Source organism: Canis lupus, chromosome 23, assembly GCF_011100685.1.
Source record: "Canis lupus familiaris isolate Mischka breed German Shepherd chromosome 23, alternate assembly UU_Cfam_GSD_1.0, whole genome shotgun sequence".
NCBI classification, from domain to species: Eukaryota; Metazoa; Chordata; class Mammalia; order Carnivora; family Canidae; genus Canis; species Canis lupus.
In genome coordinates, this window is record NC_049244.1 from 1,865,872 (window position 1) to 1,886,206 (window position 20,335).

Consider the following 20,335-nt stretch of genomic DNA (forward strand, 5'->3'; position numbering starts at 1 on the left):
GACTTGTCAGACTATGTATTACTTTGCAGGGGGCTCCACATCAATGTACCACAAACTAACTGTCTTAAGCAACTGAACTTTCTTTTCCCACAGTTCTGGAGGCTGGACACCCAAGATGGAGGAAAAGGCAGAGCTGCTGCCATGTAAGGACTCTGTCCTTGGCTTGCCGATAGCCTCCTCGCTCTATCTTAATATGGTCTCCCTTTGTGTATGTCTGTGTCCTTATCTCCTGTTCTTAAAAGGACACCAGTCATACTGGACCAACACTTGACCTTATTTTACATTCATTAGCTCAGTGGGGCTTCAACATATGAACGGTGGGGGGTGGGAGGTGCACACAGCTCAGCTCATGATGGCCCACTACTGAAAACAGAACTCTAGACTGTGCTGATGGAAATATAAACTGTGGCAGTCTCCACACATAGCAGTTCATCAGTTTCAATATTTTAACATATATTTCATCAAAGAAGATACATGAATGGATAAAAAGCACAAGAAAAGATGTTCAACATCTTTAATTATTAGGGAAATAAAAATGAAAATGGCAGTCTCATACCACTTGATACCACCAAAATGGCTAACCTCAGGGCAGCCCAGGTGGCTCAGCGGTTTAGCGCTGCCTTCAGTCCAGGGCCTGATCCTGGAGACCTGGGATTGAGTCCCACATTGGGCTCCCTGCATGGAGCCTGCTTCTCCCTCTGCCTGTGTCTCTGACTCTCTCTCTCTGTGTCTCTCATGAATAAATAAATAAAATCTTTTAAAAAAAATAGCTAAAATCAAAAATACAGACAATAACAATGGAGAGAATGTGGAGAGGTTGGAACCCTCATACACTACTAGTAGGTATCTAAAATGGAACAGCCACTTTGGAAGACCATTTGCAAAAGATTAAACATAGTTACTATATGACTCAGCAATTCTACTCCTAGGCACAAACACAAGAGAAATGAAAACAAATGTATAGACAAAAACTTGCATGAAAACTTGCACATGAATGTTCGTTCACAGCAGCATTATCCTGGGAACAAAATATCAAACCAACTCAAGTGCTGAATCATCAGTTGATTGCAGAATTAGTCCGCAATAAAAAGGAATGAAGTACTGATTCGTTACAACACAGATTAACTGCAAAATCATTATGCTAAGTGAAAAAGCCAGATACAAAAGACCACAGATTATATGATTCATTCAGACACAATGTCCAGAATAAGCAAATCTATAGGGACTGAAAATAGATTAACTGTTGTCTAGGCCTAGGGGAGGTAAGGAATGGAGGATGAGGAGAATGGGGAATAACAGAAATACAGGTTATTTTGGGGTGTATTTTTGGATGTAAATGTCCTAAAATTTGACTGTAACAATGATTGTACAACCCCATAAAGATACTAAAAACTACTGAATTATATACTTTCAATGGGTGAACTTTATGGAATTAAACGGTCTATCAATAGAGCTGTTGAAAATTTAAAATAACAGGAAATATCTCATAAAATATATAGAACCAAAAGAGAAATGCCAATGCTCTTCCTATGTAAAGAGCACTTACAAACCACATCCACATTTTAAAAACAAGCAAAGTATGACAAATTATTTTTAGAAGAATGCAAGTATCCAAAACACACAGGAAAATATGCTCATTATTAATAATCAGTGTTATTTCCCCATGATATCTTCCTTGACCCTTGGAGTAAGAATCTGCTCCTTGCTCTATGATTCTATAGCAGTGCATATACCACAGTGATGGAAAACTACATGCTTATGCATCTCTCTCTGTGGTTCTGCGGTCTGTGTACTCTCTCAAGGAGAGCAAGGATCACATTTTGCTCATTTATACGCTTTTTGTTCCAGCTGCCAAGCTCTGTGTATGGTAAATATCCATGAACACAGGTACAGGTATACAAGCTCCTTTTACATTCTTGAACTGAAAAGTGATATAAGGTTTCAAAAGGGTGCTTTAAACAGTCATCAATATTTCCATTTGTCCCCAGCCTCTCCTTTTCTTTTTTTTTAAGATTTTATTTATTTATTCATGACAGAGAGAGAGAGAGAGAAGAGACAGGCAGAAGGAGAAGCAGGCTCCATGCAGCGAGCCCGACGTGGAACTCGATCCAGGGTCTCTAGGATCACACCCCAGGCTGAAGGCAGCGCTAAACCGCTGGGCCACCAGGGCTGCCCCCAGCCTCTCCTTTTAATTGGAAGTTTCATTCAATCTTGGATTCAAGATGCCTCCTCTCCAAGGATCTCTCTAAAAGCAAGAAGGAGGTGGGGATTAAAAGCTGGGAGTTATTCTCTGATAACTGCCCCTATTTTAGAATAGCAACCCTTCCCCTGGCCTCTCCTGCTAGGTTCCTCCCTTTGAGAGGGGCAGCTCAAGGGCACCCAGCACCGTTTCCATCTGGATCCAGCCCTAAAGCAGGTACACTTTTCTCTTTTCCCACAGCATTTCTACTTCCCCTCTTAACCTTAAGTCCTGGCTGACGCTGACTGACCAACCCTGGGCATGAGTTGCCCAGGGCGGTTTCCCTTTCTCCCAGAACAAACACTTCAATCCTCCTTTGGGATTACAGCCATCTCCGCTAGAGGGTACCTGATCTGGCCTGGCCACAGTGCATCTACCGCAAGGGCATACGTTGGGACAGCTGTGAGATTCACACCAGCCCAGAGCCACCTGGGCTCAGGTGTTTTGCAATTCCTCAGGTGGCCAGGATGGTAGGTTTGGTCATGAAGCAGTCACGCAGCTTTAGTCAAAGTACTTACAACTCTCTGGGCCTAGGCTTTTCAAGATATCAAACAAGGAGGATAAACCTCATGGCCTAAAGCACTTCATGCTCTGAAATTCTGGTTCTCTTAGGCTTAACACATGTTCTGGGCTCCACTCACCACTGAGCTTCACAAAAGTGCTGAGAGTGAAGTCACGGGGATGCCAGGCAGGCTGGTCCTAGATGCAGAGATGTGATCACGCTTGAGTGTGTGGGACCGCGGTTGACACAGGCATCCAGGGACACACCTTGTCACCCAGAATCACCCAGGATCCAGCTGTGCCATGGATGTTGCCTGTCTGTGGACTTTGCACAGCGTATGTGTGGCTCTTACTGAATTCTCAATTAGCGTCTAGAGTCTCACTTTCCTTCTCCCTCTCCTGCTCAGTGCTGGGGAAAAGGAGATACATTTTTTTTCCTTTTACATCCATATGAAGGCTGGCAGAAACTCCCATGCATCATTAGAAACAAATTAACTATGTAACCAGAGGTAGTGGAGCATAGTGTGTGGTGGCCAAAGAGATTCCTATCTTAAATGTTAGTAAGAAAAACCCACTAATTCTTGGGAGCTCCATAATCGACATTTCCATTCAACTCAGTTTGTGTCATTCCTTCCAACCAACTTCACAATGTCCTAAACACACAGAATTTTAAAAATTTATCTTCCTGGGAAAAGTCAAAATTTAGGTCAACTTCAGAACTCAACAGATAGGATCCCTGGGTGGCACAGCGGTTTGGCGCCTGCCTTTGGCCCAGGGCGCGATCCTGGGGACCCGGGATCGAATCCACGTCGGGCTCCCGGTGCATGGAGCCTGCTTCTCCCTCTGCCTGTGTCTCTGCCCCTCTCTCTCTCTCTCTCTCTGTGTGACTATCATAAATAAATAAAAAATTAAAAAAAAAAAAAGAACTCAACAGATAATATTTATAAGATTCATAAGGTTAGCTTGCAATACACTCGCCAACTGCAAATACACTTCCAAAGAAGGAAAACTTTAGAGTCAAAGATTACGGTAACATGGGTCAGTAAGTAAACTGAAGCTAAGAGAACAATGAAAGAGAACATATAGAATATTCAATACAAATCTAACAGTATTCATGTCTCTTTTACAAATCCTTTGGCTCTTATCACATTTACTTTTATTATTTTTTAAGATTTTATTTATTTATTCATGAGACAGAGAGAGAGAGAGAGAGGCAGAGACACAGGTACAGGGAGAAGCAGGCTCTATGCAGGGAGCCCAACATGGGACTCGATCCCGGGCCTCCAGGACCAGGCCCTGGGCGGAAGGCAGAGCTAAACCACTGGGCCACCGGGCTGCCCCACATTTACTTAAAAAAAAAAAAAAAAAAAAGGAACTTGCCCCTAACAGGTATAGAAAAATGAATGCAGAAAGCTACTTCCCTCAGGTCTCTTTTCCTTTCCTCCTACCCTCCACTCAAGTTAAAAATCTACTGAAAGAAGTAGCACGCATAAGCCTCAGGGTGTCCCAAGCTGACCGCATCTTTACCCTATCAAACACTGGGGTGCATTCCAGAGTTTTTGCTGCAAGACAGACCGGCACAATATAGACATGTCATTCCATCTCCTGTGAGATTTATGAAGAGGCCATGAGGACACCATGTCTGGCAGAGGCCTTCAGATTGGAGTAAACTCGGGCAGGTCTAGAAGCATCCTGTCGGGAGGCTGGGAGGCTCTGATGAGGGGAATGATGCCTCCCTGGAGAGATCCACGCTCCAGGCTCCACCCAGGTGAAAGAAGCCAGAGAGGGAATAAGCAGGTTATAGGAAAAGGAGACACAGGAGAGAACTTCAAATGACAGATCTGAGAAGGGTCCATCTTGTCACTATGCCATTCTGGAAGGCTATTTGCACAAAGAATGCAGTAACGCGTGACTTAACCTCTAAAGAGAGCCCATCCCAAACCAACCACTTTCCCATGTGGCTTCATATCAGCCCTATGCCAATTCATCCTCTGGTGTCTGTGGGTGAGGATGTAGCCTGGGGGACCTTGATAATTGATATTAGGCCTTCCCAGTGAAGACACCACACTCTTTCCATTACCACACTAGTCCTGAAAGTTACCTTCAATCCTTGTTTTATACAAGAACCCGAACTAGCTCAAAAGCATTCTAGGAAGAGAAGCGTATGATCTCAGGCAAAAGTTGGAGAAATGGCATTTTAAACAGAGCCACACACAGAAACAGCCGTTGGCATCCTGACTTCTCCTAGCATCTGTGCCCCTAACCAATGGCTTGAGGCCAGTATCTGGAAGGGCATTTTCTGACTTCCCTTATTGCTAAAGACAACTTTGAAGAAAAGAATCATAATTCCCAGGGTAAAAAGTATTTTCCTCCAAGGTTCAACAGAGGTACAAACTGCCCTGAAAGAAACACAGCTAGGTTAGGTCACAAGTAAAGTCCAGATAAAACCTCATCCTTTTAAAGAAAAACACATAGTCCTGCATCCCTGATTATGTGAGCCTGGGTGGACAGACTGTCCTTCAAACATCTCCCCGCACAGGAAAGACAACGAAGAAGGAAAGAGCATCATGGTGTGACATCACACACATGCGAGAAGACAGGACTGAGAATGATCAGTATCACTACCACTGAGGCAGCAGGACGATATTCCATACCAACTGCCACCAAGACAAACAGGAAGACTTTCCCTGGGGTTTTGCAGTTCGTAACTCGCCCCCAGAAAGCAATAAAAACTACAAATAATCTAAGAGCAAAGCCTCTAACCTGAGCAGCAAAGGTGGACTCCAGAAGCAAATATAGGGCAGGGCCACAGGACAGAGCCTCTGCAGGGAGAGCTGAGTGTGAATTCCCTCTTTGATGTGAGTTCAAGAAAGGGCAGGAGCCCAGCAGAGATGGTGAGTTGTGTCCAGGTAGCAGTTGGGGGAGTGGGCTCAGGAAGGAGCTGTGTGCCAGAGAACCCTGTGAACTAAGGCCCTAAAGAGAGACGCAAAAGATGAGAGTCCAGCTGTTGCCGGAGTGGACACAACCCACACCTCATTAACATATAATTCCCTGGAAAGCTGAAACAACCCCAGCGTGCCCTCTGAATGCATCAAGATGAAATTTCTGCCACCCAGCAGAATGTGGGCTCAAGAAAGATACCATGGGGCATTACAGACAAAGTAACATTCCTCACACACCTGAGTTGAGGTTTTAAGTTACAAAACATGTGGCCACCTCTGCAGCAGCATGGGAGGGGCACATGCGGGGGAGGGGAGGGAGGGGCAAGAGGGAGGAGGCATTCTTCCTTGTGTACAGCAAGCAGGACTGATGTCATGTGGTATTAACATTTCAGGTCACAACAGTGCTAACTTTAAAACTAAGAATTCAAGCAAGTCTATCCCACTTTGGGGGTGAAATTTGAACACAAAATTTGAAGGTGTATCTTCTTATCTTTCTGAAGCTCAGAGGACTTATTAAAAGTCCATGACTTGAGGTCTTTTGCCAACTTTGGAAAATCCTCAGCCAATGTCTCTTCAAATATTGCTTCTGCCCTATTCTCTCTCCTCTCCTTCCAGGACTCCATTTAGGGATCCTTAGACCTTCTCATGGTGTCGCTGGGGCCACTTGACCCCATGACGCTATAAAAAATTCTGTTCAGCCTCCCATGTGACTCCTCCAGAATGCACAGACAATACCTACAATGAAGCAGCCCCAAATGCCAGATTCACATTCTGAAGTTTCTAGCTCCTCCAGAGCCTGGCGTCTTAATTCTTATTGCCTCATGAGTTCTCCGAGGTCTTCAAGCAAATGGCTAAGAATGGTTTATCCAGCTTTTCTACTTGAATACAGGAGGATGCTAAATTACCCAGTCCATCATGACTACACTAAGTATTTCATAGCCCTACAAGAAAACATTACCACTGCTTTTTATAGTCAAGGCCCATTTGCCTTTATCTGCATATCTACTACTTTTTTGTTTTTTACTCTTCTTGCATGCCTGACTTTCCATCTTAAATTAGCACTTAGAGCTTCCCTGACTGTGTCCACTTTTGGCAAACTCCCAGTTCTTATCTATTTGAAATTTCTTCATTTTACCTTCATTCTCGAAGTGTATTTGCACAGGGCAATAGATTTCTCGTAACACAGTGAAGATCGTACTATCTTCTGTTCGTTTGCTACTGTTGAAACATCAACCATCAGTCTATCTCCTATCCTCTACAGTGATTTCTCTCTTCCTCTGGCTGCTTTTAAGAATCTCTATTTTAGTGTGTGTGGTTTTTTTTTATCATTTCACTTTGATGTACTTTTTAATTTGTGCTGCCTAGGATTCACTAATTTTGAGTCTGTGGGCTGATGTACCATTAGTTCTGGAAAATTCTCAGTCAGTATTTCTTTAATTATTGTCTCTTTCCTGCTCTCAAATTAAAATGTGTTAGCACTTCTCACTCTAGTGATTATCACTTAATCTGTTACTTTTTTATCTCTCCATGCTGCATCCTGCACAATTTTTTCTTACTTATCTTCCAGGTTACTAATTCTTTCTTTAGCTCTGTATAATCTTCTGTTAAGCATGTCCATCGATGTCCTAAATACAATCATTGTAATTCTAAGTTCTAGGATTTCAACAGTGTTATTTTCTAATTTGCTATGTTTCTTTTTATCACTTTTCTAAGTAATTACATACATATTTTTCTTAGCTTCTATACTTCTCATTATAATTAGGATAGTTGTTTTAAAGTCTCTATCTTGATCATCCTAATATCTCACACATTTGGGCTTCTGTTTCTATGGTCTTTTGTTTCTGCAGGTCCTGGCTCATATATCCTCTTTCTTTGTGTGTCTGATTATATGTGATTATCTGCAGACACTGGATGTGAAAATTTACTTGGGAGTATTATTTTTGACACATAGATAATTAAGTCTTCCTTTGGAGAAAATTTTCTATTTGCTTTCACCAGTAGTTGTCTGAGAGCAGTACCAATCTGAGACCATCTCATTCTACATTCAAAATTTCAAATTCTTTGAGCCACAGGAAGTTACACTATAAGCCACTGCAAGAAAATGGAACACCTCCACTTCATTCTCCAGCACGAAATGAGGGATGGTCTGGTTCAAATGACTTAGAAACAGAAGACCTGCCTAGACTTCTCTTCACTGAATAACATATCTTGGAGTACTCTATATGGGTATGGACAAATATACTAAAATGCAAATGTAAATATCATTCTACTATAGAAAAAGCTTCTTCATTCTTTGCTAAATGTGCATGTACCACATTTGCTTTACCAATTTCCTACTAATTCCTACTAATTATTTCTAATCCTCTGCTATTATAAACAATACTACAGTGAATAATCTTATATGTAGGTCATTGCACACATGTACTAGAATGTCTGAAAAGTTACTAGAAACGATGGAAACACGTTTCTAGTAATGTGTAAGTAAGATCCAGTAACGTGTAAGTAAGATCTAGTAACGTGTAGTAAGATCCAAAGGATCTGGATATTTATAATTTTTATAGATAAGGCCAATGCCCTCCCTAGAGGTTGTACCCATTTAAACTCCACCAGCAGTTTGTGTCCTCACACCATCATCAACATAGTACTACAGGTATTTTTATTTATATTTTGGGTTTATTTTTTAAGAATTTCTAAAATTATATGACATGTATATATAACTGCACCTTTTCTTTCAACTATCAATATAACATGAATGATTACCCAAGTAGGTAAATAGAGCTCTAACACATTTTTTCCCAAGTATAATTGATACTGAAGAATAAATATTCAAAGATAAAAGTACACAAATCATATAAATGTATGGCTCAAGGAATATTTACATAAAGAACACAACCATATTACTATCATCCAGAATAAGAAAAATACATTGACAGAGGGTCCCGTCATTTTCCATAAATCTAATAAACTGATTCTAGTACCCATTTGTAACAAAGGTCTGGGATAGGTCTCCCACACCTCCAACCAATTCTCTAACTCCAATGGCATATGCCAGAATTCTACTCAATTCTAACACTCTTTGCCCAAAGGTAACAGGAGAAGAGCTCAGTCCTACAAGACTGTCCCTGTCGGGGACAAATGTAGCAAGTCCAGGTTATCACCTGTACTTCTGACAGTCCAGTTATGGAATGGAAGTTCTAACGACACCCCCTTTGGATTCAATCAATTCAGGTTCATTTAATTATAAGTGGCTCACATTTTACTTACTAGATCATCACTTTATCCCAAAAGACATACTCAGGAACAACCAGATGAAGAAGAGGCACAGGGCAACATAAAGGTATCTCCTGCTCTTCAAAAGTTCAAGTCATGTCACTACACTTTTGTGAAAGACCTACCTTAATACCTGTTTTCACTAACAGAAAGAAATCTGAGGTTTTTTCTTTTACAATAAAAGGCATAAAGCAAAATAACATCAGTTTGTTCTGCAGCACACTGTTATAGAGGCAGAGCGTACCCAGAGCATGGAGGTGGCACAGCCAAGGTCCATCCCTGGGAACCACAGTCAGCATCTGAGCATCAAAATATTACAGGTTTGAACTATGTCTGTAAGCATCTTGTGCTTTATCTCAATTTATTTTGTGCATCCGCTAGCAAGATGTATCCTAAGGTATTAGAAAAGTCTGAGGGAGATTATGTTTTACATCAAGGAGCGCTCAAGGTTTTTTTTCCATATAAATTAATGGTAATTACTCCTTTGCTTCACACTATTTCAGCTTACAAAAGGTTTCAAAGGAACGCTCTATGTTTGGATAACAGGGGAAACCTGTGTGTGGAAAGGGCATGATCTTCCATGCCCTGTCCTGGTGCACCGCTCCCCCTGAATTGGAAAGCTCTCCAAACCCTCTCCTTTGGGTTTTCATGGAGGCATCATTACATAGGCATCACTGATTAAATCACTGGCCGGCCACAGGAGACTGACCTCAATCTCCAGCCCCTCACCTCCCAGAGGTTGGGGTGTGGAAATGAAAGTTCCAACCCTCTAATCACAGGTTGGGTCTCTAGGCAATCAGCCCCCATCCTTAAGTTGGTTCCAAAAGTCACTTCATTAACATAAGAAGACAAACTTTAATAGCTCTCATCACTTAGGAAATTTCAAAGTTTTAGGAGCTCTGTGCCAGAAACTAGATAGAGACCAAATATGTATTTCTTTTTATACATCATAATATCACAAGTAACAATTATTCTGACATCATAGAGGTGTTTTTCCAACAACTCTATGATGCATAATTTACAGGCCATAAAATTTCCTACAGGTGTTTTAAAAACATTTTTTTCCAGTATCACTATGATAACCCAGGATTATCACATTTTTCTTAGAAACCACAAAGTGTATTGTCATGAAGTGGATCAGGTTTCCAGATAAAAATTATTCTGTAATTAGAGTTAAAACCTTAATCAACAAAACAGGGGATCCCTGGGTGGCGCAGCGGTTTGGCGCCTGCCTTTGGCCCAGGGCGCGATCCTGGAGACCCGGGATCGAATCCCACGTCGGGCTCCCGGTGCATGGAGCCTGCTTCTCCCTCTGCCTGTGTCTCTGCCTCTCTCTCTCTCTCCCTCTCTCTGTGTGACTATCATAAATAAATTTTTAAAAATTAAAAAAAAATAATAATGGTGTTAAAAAAAAAAACAAAAACACTTCTGTTTCATATGAACCATAGCTCTGACGTCATAATATGAAACAAAAATAAACATCTAGATGTATATTAAAACTGTATCACAGATATTATACAATATAGATCAATACCTGACTTGAAGAGATTTCAATATACTATATTGAATATATATATACTATACTATAAAGTCTCACATAACACAAAGTTTATTTAAAATCAATAGGGAACAAAAAGCTCCTACCATACCAGCCCTTCTCCAGAGAACAGTCATGAACTCTGGACAAACACGAGAACAACTTCCGAGGACAGACACTTAACAGCACCAAGAGCAGGCAGATACTGGAAGCTGCAATGGACACTGGGAGTATTTCCATTCTCTAGCTTCTTGGCAGAGAGAAGCCCCATCCACAATGAGCAGCAGCTAAAACTTGGGGAAAAAAAACAGTTCTGACAGCCAGCAGAGGTTGAGGCAAGCACAGCAAGTGCAAAAATGAACAAGGAATCCTAAAAAGGCATACATCAGAGAATGAAAGACCCAAATTCTGAATAAATGTTGCCCAAGATTTGGGTAACTGATCAGCTCAGCCAAGAATAAAAGAACTAAAATGAGATTTGAACCTGTGAAAGGTAAAATAAAATGAGTCACTTATGTCAAGGGGTTCTTAAATCCAAGCGCTCACAGAGTGGAACCATGAACTTCTGAACTGGGCCAAAAAAGACAAATATTCCAAGGACTCCCTAGGAACATCTGCAACTTGCTACAGTACAGGCTTTTGCCTTACTTAGCTCTCTAGTGAGAGCCTTAGCAACCAATCATACTCAACTAAGATTCATTCCTCCATGAGCACCAATAGAAATTCTTTGTAAACAACATATACAAATATTCCCTTTGGTTCTTAAATCCCCTGACTTTTGTTCCCTAATGAGATACAATCTGGGGTTGCTACCCAAGAGGCAATTCAAAGACTCTAAATAATGCTTTCATTTTATCTCTGTTCTGCCTCTTTCCTCTGTCAAAAAGCTACTGCCCAAGAGACAGTTTTCAGTTTGAGTCCAACCAAGCTGAGTGCCCACTAAAACAAATACAAATCAATACTCTTCAGAGGAAGATCACAGAACTTTTATTCTCTAAAACAGAACTACAGTGTCCAGAATACAATCCAAATTTTTCCACAAAAGTGAAGAACCAGGAAAAAGTAAGCCATTCTCAAGGGAAACCACAACCAGAATAACCCCAAGATGAATCAGATGTTGGAATTAGCAGCTTGAAAACCTCTGCCAGTACCACAATACCAAGGATGTAAAAGAAAATATTCTGATGAAGGCACATTTTGTAAACTCAGCAAAGAAACAGAAACTGTAAAACAGCTATATAGAAACTCAAAAAAAAAAAAGAAAAAAGAAAAGAAACTCAAGAAGTGAAAAACACAGTATCTGAAATTTTAAAATTCACATGAAGGGCTTAGCATCAGAATGTAGGTAAGAGTAGGTAAACTTTAAAGATATGTGAATAGAAACCATCCAATTTTAAGAAAGGAGAAAAGGGAATGTTAAAAGATTAGCCTTGGGACTACTGAGAATTTCCCAAGGGTCTAGTGTGCATCCCAGAAGAAGAGAAAGAGAACCAGGCAGAAAAACAGTCTGAAAGCACACGGCATAAATTGTCCCAAATTTGGTTAAAACAATAAAAAATTACACATTCAAGAAATTCAATAAACCTCATTTAGGATAAGTGTTAATAAAGGCAAACTAGTCAAAGTGATGAAAATCACTGGGACACCTAGGTGGGTCAGCGATTGAGTGTCTGCCTTCAGCTCAGGGTGTGATTCCGGTCCCGGGATCCAGTTCCACACAGGCTCCCCGCAAGGAGCCTGCTTCTCCCTCTGCCTGTGTCTCTACCTCTCTCTGTGTGTCTCTCATGAATAAATAAATAAAATTAATTTTTTTTTAAATATGGAACGCTTCACGAATTTGCGTGTCATCCTTGCGCAGGGGCCATGCTAATCTTCTCTGTATCGTTCCAATTTTAGTATACGTGCTGCCGAAGCGAGCACAAATAAAATTAAATTTAAAAAGAAAAAAGAAAATCTTGTAGTCACCAGGAGAACAACATATTACATATAAAGAAACATTCAAATAACTGCTGACTTATCAGAAAGAATGGACTCCAAAGGACTGCAAACCATCTGTAAAGTGCATAAAAACAACAACAAGAGCTATAATTCTATACACCAGAAATATCCTCAGGGCAGCCCGGGTGGCTCGGAGGTTTAGTTCCCCCTTCAGCCCAGGGCCTGATCCTGGAGACCTGGGATCAAGTCCCATGTCAGGCTCCCTGCATGGAGCCTGCTTCTTCCTCTGCCTTGTGTCTCTGCGTCTCTCTCTCTCTCTCTTGCTGTGTCTCTCATGAATAAAAAAAATCTTAAAAACAAAACAAAATAAAAATATCCTCTAAGAATAAAGGTAAAATAAGGCACCTGGGTGGCTCAGTTGGTTAGGGGACTTCCTTCAGCTCAGGTCTGATCCCAGGGCCCTGGGAGGGCTCCCTGCTCAGTGGGTCTGCTGCTGCTCCCTCTCCCTCTCCCTGTGGCTCATGCTTTCTAATAAACAAATAAATAATATTAAAAAAAATAGAATGAAGGTAAAATATATACATTTTCAGACTAAAGAAAAAAATAAACCTGAGAAAAGTACCAGTAGGCCTGTTATAAAAGAAACGCTAAATCTGGGCAGCCCGGGTGGCTCAGCAGTTTAGTGCCGCCTTCAGCCCAGGGCGCGATCCTGGAGATCTGGGATTGAGTCCCGCATCGGGCTCCCTGCATGGAGCCTGCTTGTGTCTCTGCCTTGTGTCTCTGCCTCTCTCTCTCTCTTTCTGTCTCTCATGAATAAATAAAATCTTGAAAGAAAGAAAGAAAAGAAAAGAAAAGAAAAGAAAAGAAAAGAAAAGAAAAGAAAAGAAAAGAAAAGAAAAGAAAAGAAAAGGTTAAATCCTAAAGGAAAATCCTTAGCTAAAGCAAAATTATAATAGATGTTAATTTAGATTTTCAGGATGGAATAAATAGCACTCAAAAGTAAGTATCTGAGTAAGATAAGACAAAAAAGCTTTAATTTTGAAAAAAAATACAACTATTTAAAGTAAAAAAAAAATCTATATCCATCTGGGGCACCTGTGGTTCAGTCAGTTAAGCTTCCGACTCTTGGTTTTGGCTCAGGCACGATGTCAGAGTCCTGAGATCGAGCCGCACATCCAGCTAGGTGCTCAGTGCCACATCTGCTTGTTCCTCTCCCTCTGCTCCTCCCCCACTCTCTCGATCTCTCTCTTGAATAAACAAATACTTAAAAAATTATAACACTATCTTACAGGGCTTAAAAACATACAAAGATGTAATGCATATGCCATCTATATCACAAAAGGTAGGTAGGATCAATGTGTACATTTGCAGATTTCCACATTACACGTCAAGTGGCAGAATTACCTCTAAATAGTATAAAAAGTCAAGAACATATATTGTTATCCCCCAGAGAAAACTCTTAAAACAATGCAAAATATAGCAAAAAAAAGTCAAGAGATAAATTAATACAAAATTCTAAGAGGCATCCAAATTATTCAAAAGGAGAGAGGAAAGCAGAAAGAGGACAAAATCAGAGATGACACACAGAAGCAGAAGGTAATGGTGACTTAAGTCCATGATACGGATTACTAAATTAAATGTTAATGGAGTCAACAGGCCAGTTAAAAGGCAGAAATTGTCAGAATGAATTTTATAAAAACAAAACCTAGTAAGCTGTCCCCAAAAGATGCACTATAATAAAAAGACACCAACAGATTAAAAGGAAATGGTTCTGAAAGAAATCAGAGACTAAATGAATGAAGAGATATTCCATGTTCATGGATAAGAAGACTAAATATTGCTAAATATTAGTTCTTCCCAACTAGACCTATAGATTTAATATACTCCCAATCAAAATCCCAGCAAGCCATTTTGAGGCTATCAACAAACTGATTCCAAAGTTTATATGGAAGAGCAAATGACATACAATAGCCAAGAAAACACTGAAGAAGAACCAAGTCAAAGGAATACATTACTCCACTTCAAGAATTTCTACAAAGCTACAGTAATCGAGACAGTATGGCATTGATTACAGAAGACAGAAATAGGCCTAGGGGTCAGAAAAGAGCTCAGAAATGGAACCACACAAATACTGTTAACTCGTCTTTGACAAAAGAGCAAAGGCAAATAGTGGAGAAAGCATAATTTTTCAACAAATGGTGCTGAAACAACTGGACATGCAAGAAAAAATTCCTCTTTCTAGATAAAGACTTTAAAATCTTTCACAAAAATTAACTCAAAGTGAATCACAACCTAAATGTAAAATGCGCTCATAAAACTCCTAGAAGATAGCACAGGAAAGAACCTAGCGGACTTTGGGTCTTGCACTAACTTTGTTACAACATCAAAGGCACAATCCATGGAAAAAATGACTGGTAAGCCAGACTTAGCTAAAATTGAAACATCTGTTCTGTGAAAGATACTCCAAAGAGAATGAGAAGACACAAACTGGGAGAAAATATTTGCAAAAAGATGTATCTGATAAAGTACTATCTACTATTCAAATGATACAAAGAGCTCTTAAAACTCAACACTAAGAAAATGAATTAACCCATTATAAAATGGGCCAAAAGATATCAACACAGCCATCACCAAAGAAGATACACAAATGGCAAAAAAGCATATGAAAACATACTCAACATCCTATGTCATTAAGAATTGCAAATTAAAATGAAATTCTACTACACATCTATTAGAATGGCCAAAATCCAAAATGCTGACAATACAAAATGCAGGCCAGGAGGTACAGCAACAGGAACACTCCTTCACTGATAGTGGGAATGCAACATGGGACAGCCTCTCTGGAAGACAGCTTGGCAGTTTCCTACAAAACTAGAAACTGAAATATTCTTACCCCTGTACTCCTTGGTATTTATCCAAATGAATGAAAAATTAAAGTCCACACAGAAGCCAGCAAACAAGCACTTATAGCAACTTTATGCATAATTGCCAAAACTTGGTAGTGACCAGGGCTAAAAAGCGATGAGCTATCACCATGAAAAGATAGGGAGGAATCCTTTTTTTTTTTTTTTTAATTTTTATTTATTTATGATAGTCACACAGAGAGAGAGAGAGAGAGGCAGAGACATAGGCAGAGGGAGAAGCAGGCTCCATGCACCGGGAGCCCGACGTGGGATTCGATCCCGGGTTTTTGGTTTTTTTTTTTGTTTTTTTGTTTTTTTGTTTTTTTTTTAAAGATTTTATTTATTTATTCATGATAGTCACAAAGAGGCAGAGAGGCAGAGACACAGGCAGAGGGAGAAGCAGGCTCCATGCTGGGAGCCCGATGTGGGATTCGATCCCGGGTCTCCAGGATCGTGCCCCGGGCCAAAGGCAGGCGCCAAACCACTGCGCCACCCAGGGATCCCTGTTTTTTTTTTTTTTTTTTGATAGGGAGGAATCCTAAAAGCATATTGAAGTGAAGGAAAACAACACGAAAATGCTATACAATGTAATTCCAACTGTATGATGTTCTGGACAAGATAAAATTGTGGAGACAATAAAAAGATCAGTGGTTGCCAGGGGTGGGGATGAGAGGAACTGAACAAAGCACTGAAGATTTAAGGCACTGAAACTATTCTATATGATATCATTACACATTTTCTTTCTTTTTTTAAAAAAAGATTTTATTTATTTGAGACAGAGAGAGACAGCACAAGTGGGGTGGAGGGTCAGAGGGAGAGAGAGAAGCAGGCTCCCTGCTGAGCAGGGACCCAACACGGGGCTCAATCCCAGGACCCCAAGATCATGACCTGAGCCAAAGGCAGTTGCTTAACCCACTGAGTCACCCAAGTGCCCCCATTATACATTTTCAGAACGTATAGGATATAAAACACAGAGAATGAATCCTAATGTAAACTATGGACTCTGGGTGAAAACTGTGCATCAGCATAAGAAGTGTGCCACACTTGGAGGGATGCTGATAACAGAGGAGGCTGTGTGTCTGGTATTTGCTATTCAACTTTGCTGTAAACCTACAACTGTTCTAAAAAACAAAGTATATTAAATATTAAATAAGATAAAATAAAATAAAATGGTTAGATGAAATCCTGATGTGCGCTCCAATATTTATAAATCTTGAAAGCATGATGCCAAGGGAAAGAAGCCATTCACAAAAGACCACATACACCATGTTTCCATTTCTATGAAATGTCCAGAATAGGCAAATCTGTAGAGACAAAAAGTAAATTAGTGGTTGCCTAGGGCTGATGGGGGGGGAGGGGTGTTGGAAAGAATGGGGAGTGACTGCTAACGTGGGTTTCTTTTGAGGTGATGACACAGTTCTAAATTTTTTGTGGTAATGGTTGCACAACTCTGAGAATATTCTAAAAACCACTGAATTATACATGTTAAATGGGTGAATTATATGGTATGTAAATTGTATCTCAACAAGGCTATATTTTTTAAAAGTGGCTGGAACCCCTGCCATACTATAAACATATGAGTGCTAAAGAGGCTATACTAATAGATTTCCAGAGGTACAGTATTACCAAAGATAGACTTTTCATTTTAATAATTAAGGAGGAAAACATATCATAAATATTTAAGTGCCTAACAGCAGACTCTCAAAATACACAAATGAGACCTCAAATACACTGAATGAGAAAAAGAACTAAGCAAGTCCACAATCACGGTTGGAAATTTTAACGCTTGGCAGCCCAGGTGGCTCAGCGGTTTAGTGCCTGCCTTCGGCCCAGGGCATGATCCTAGAGTCCCGGAATCAAGTCCCACGTCAGGCTCCCTGCATGGAGCCTGCTTCTCCCTCTGCCTGTGTCTCTGCCTCTCTCTCTCTCTGTCTCTCATTAATAAATAAATAAAATCTTAAAAAAAAAAAAAAAAAGCGGGCAGCGCCAGTGGCCTAGCAGTTTAGCACCGCCTTCGGCCTGGGGTGTGATCCTGGAAACCCAGGATTGAGTCTCATGTTGGGCTCCCTGCATGGCGCCTGCTTCTCCCTCTGCCTTGTGTCTCTGCCTCTCTCTCTGGGTCTGTCATAAATAAATTAAAAAAAAAAAAAGGAAAATTTTAACGCTAGTTTTTTGGCAGCTGATAGAACTAGATCCAAAAAAAAGAATTAATAAAAAAATTTTTTTAATTTAAAAAATAAAAAAATTTAAAAAAAGAATTAATAAAGACATGATCTAAATGACACCATCCACCAACTTGTCTAAAAATAAATATGCCAGTGTAATAAGCAATTGTTAAGCATTTAATAATATATATATGTATATTTCATCTCCTTGAAACATACAAGGGTTTTTATTAGCACTCAAGTCTTCTTAAAGAAGCTGAGCAAGATCATTTGTCCTGATGTCTTTCTCCTTTTAAACATACTTTACCAAGCATGGAGATTCATTCAAAACCATTCCATTCTTCCCAAAGCACAGTGACCTTACTCTTTCCTCTTAGTTTTTAAAATTTTCTACTCAATAGAACCAAGATTTTTTTTTTTTAAGATTTTATTTATTTTTTTAAAAGTAATTTCTACACCCAACAAAGGGCTCAAATTCACAACTCCGAGATCAAGAGTTGCACACTTGACTCGCACGGTCTACTGACTGGGCCAGCCAGGCACCCCACCAAGGTGGTTACTGATGAGAAGTTCAAGTTCTCTTTAGAAATGTGTGTAGGGCCAACCATGAGTCATTAGTCAAAAGTGCAGAATATCCAAGTACAATTTTTTTTTAGTACTGTCAACAAAACTCAGTAAGAAGTGGATGAAAGCCATGTCCCCAAACACAAAGCAGCAGACACCTAGAAAGTCCTTTATTCATTTCCTAATACCCAGCAACAGAGGAAAGACCTAAGTCTGCATCTTCTGCTTTTCCCAGGAGGCTATTCTGTGGCCTTATGAAATTCTCCAGGGTTTTATGTGTTTTGTAAAACTGTTACTTTTCAGTGATTGCCTGCAAGGTTCTGTCTGTCTCAAGAGACCTGTAAGAGCCTGTTCAACATAAGTAAGTGATTATCCATCCTATGAGCCCATCCATGATGCCAGAAAGGGCAGGGACAGCATGGGGAGGCAGCTGCAAATCCAGGAGCCTCATTCATGGGAACAAAGCCTTATTGGAGGCTGAGCTCCTCCACCCTAAGGATCCAGGGACCCAGAGCACGTTCACTCCCATCAAACTACCCCAGGTAATACAGTGTGCTCAGCTTGGCCGTGGGAGCAGAAGGAAGATCAGGATTAAGCCAAAACTACAGAGAGTACTTTAAAAGGGAGGAGGTGCCTGGTACCTCTACATAAGCCAACTCCACAGTAAGTCAGCACTAGTTTATTTTTTAAAAGTTACAAAATAGGGATGCCTGCAGGGAGCCTGCTTCTCCCTCTGTCTACGTCTCTGCCTCTCTCTGTGTGTCTCTCATGAATAAATAAAATCTTTTTTTTTAATAAATAAAATCTTTAAAAAAGTTACAAAGTAAATTGCAAAACAATATTTTTTTCATTCAACAAATATTTATTGAGTACTATTATGCGCCAGGCATCAAAACATAACCTTGGGATACTGCAATAAAATAAGACAAAATCTTTCACCTTGTACAGCTTACATTCTAGTGGGGGCAGACACATACAATAAACATGCAAATAATAAATGGTGATAAGTAGTATGAAGAGAAAGAGAACAGGAGTGAGTTGGGCACCTTAAGTAGGGTGAACCGGGAAAGAGTCTCTGAGAAAGTGACTCTTCTGCACATATGAAGGTACCCACCAATGGTCTGTACACACATGCTTCAGAACCAGCTAAACATGCCTCAAATGATTTCAGGGAGTCCCTGAGCCCCCAAGGGTTCCCCTGCGTGCTTATAAAGCCTGAAATTTCCTTAATGGGAAAGGAAAAAAATCTATTTATTACCATAATACCCAAGAGAAATATCTGACGATTTCAAAAAAGCTAGCACTCAATGCCCCAGTGTCACCTCATGGAAGAAGAGGGCTGATGATGGGCTTTGCTCAGTCACAGGAGAGCATAAAGTCCAAGAAGACTGAGGTCACCAAGTCAGGAGGAAGAGCCAAAAAGGACAGATTTGACAGGCAAGCTTCTTGGACTATCCTCATCCAGTACCCCGACCAGTGTAAGGTATGAACTTATGGAATTTTTGTCCTGAAGCTAAAACACAGGCCATTCCAATACACTAATTTTACGAAGTTTATTCAGAATATTTTAACAATGATTCAACACCCTGGAGATTCACCAATTATGGCAGCACTATGCAGAATCCTTGCTCTCCACACTGTCCACACTAAGGTGGGAGATAAAGCTATGAACAGGGCTTCCCAAACTCTAGTCTTACACGTTCTCGACGTCATAGTTTTCTCTGTGAAGGTAAATTACTTTTTCAATCTGTAATCACCTTTCAACTGAGTTCTGCCTCAAAAATTCAGTGCTAGCACTAGCATTTGAGTTATGAATGAGTTAGTGCCAAGCAGTTCTATTCTAGTTTCCTGGCTAATACGGAAAGACCAGAGGCAAACTTAATTCATATTATGCAGTTTGAACACCAAGTAACATCATAGCCCACTGTGTGAGTCAGAAGACATAAGCAACCACCTGGTGCCTGGTGGTGGAGGCCTGCGGACCAGCAGGGCTTGAGGGGATGGGGGTGGAGGCCCACAGGAGGGCAGGGGTGGGGGTGAAGGCAGTCAGGGACAGTGGCAGCAAACCATGGCAGAGACATGTCAAACCAAGAGCACCAATACCATAGCAGTCAGGATATAGTCATGTGTACTGTGGAGATTTTGTTCTGGCAGATGACATTATTTATTATAGAAAATTAATAGGGATCCCCGGGTGGCGCCGCGGTTTGGCGCCTGCCTTTGGCCCAGGGCGCGATCCTGGAGACCCGGGATCGAATCCCACGTGGGGCTCCCGG

General features: G+C 40.6%; 1 protein-coding gene and 1 non-coding gene across 5 annotated transcripts in view; both read right to left on the reverse strand.

The window, feature by feature from the left end:
- NINL (ninein like) overlaps nucleotides 1-20,335 on the reverse strand; it is a 138,129-nt gene that overhangs the window by 94,939 nt on the left and 22,855 nt on the right. The gene's annotated exons all lie outside the window — the stretch shown is intronic.
- On the reverse strand, nucleotides 12,303-12,409 carry LOC119865478. The gene has a single exon (XR_005377307.1). It is a non-coding gene; the product is annotated as a U6 spliceosomal RNA (small nuclear RNA).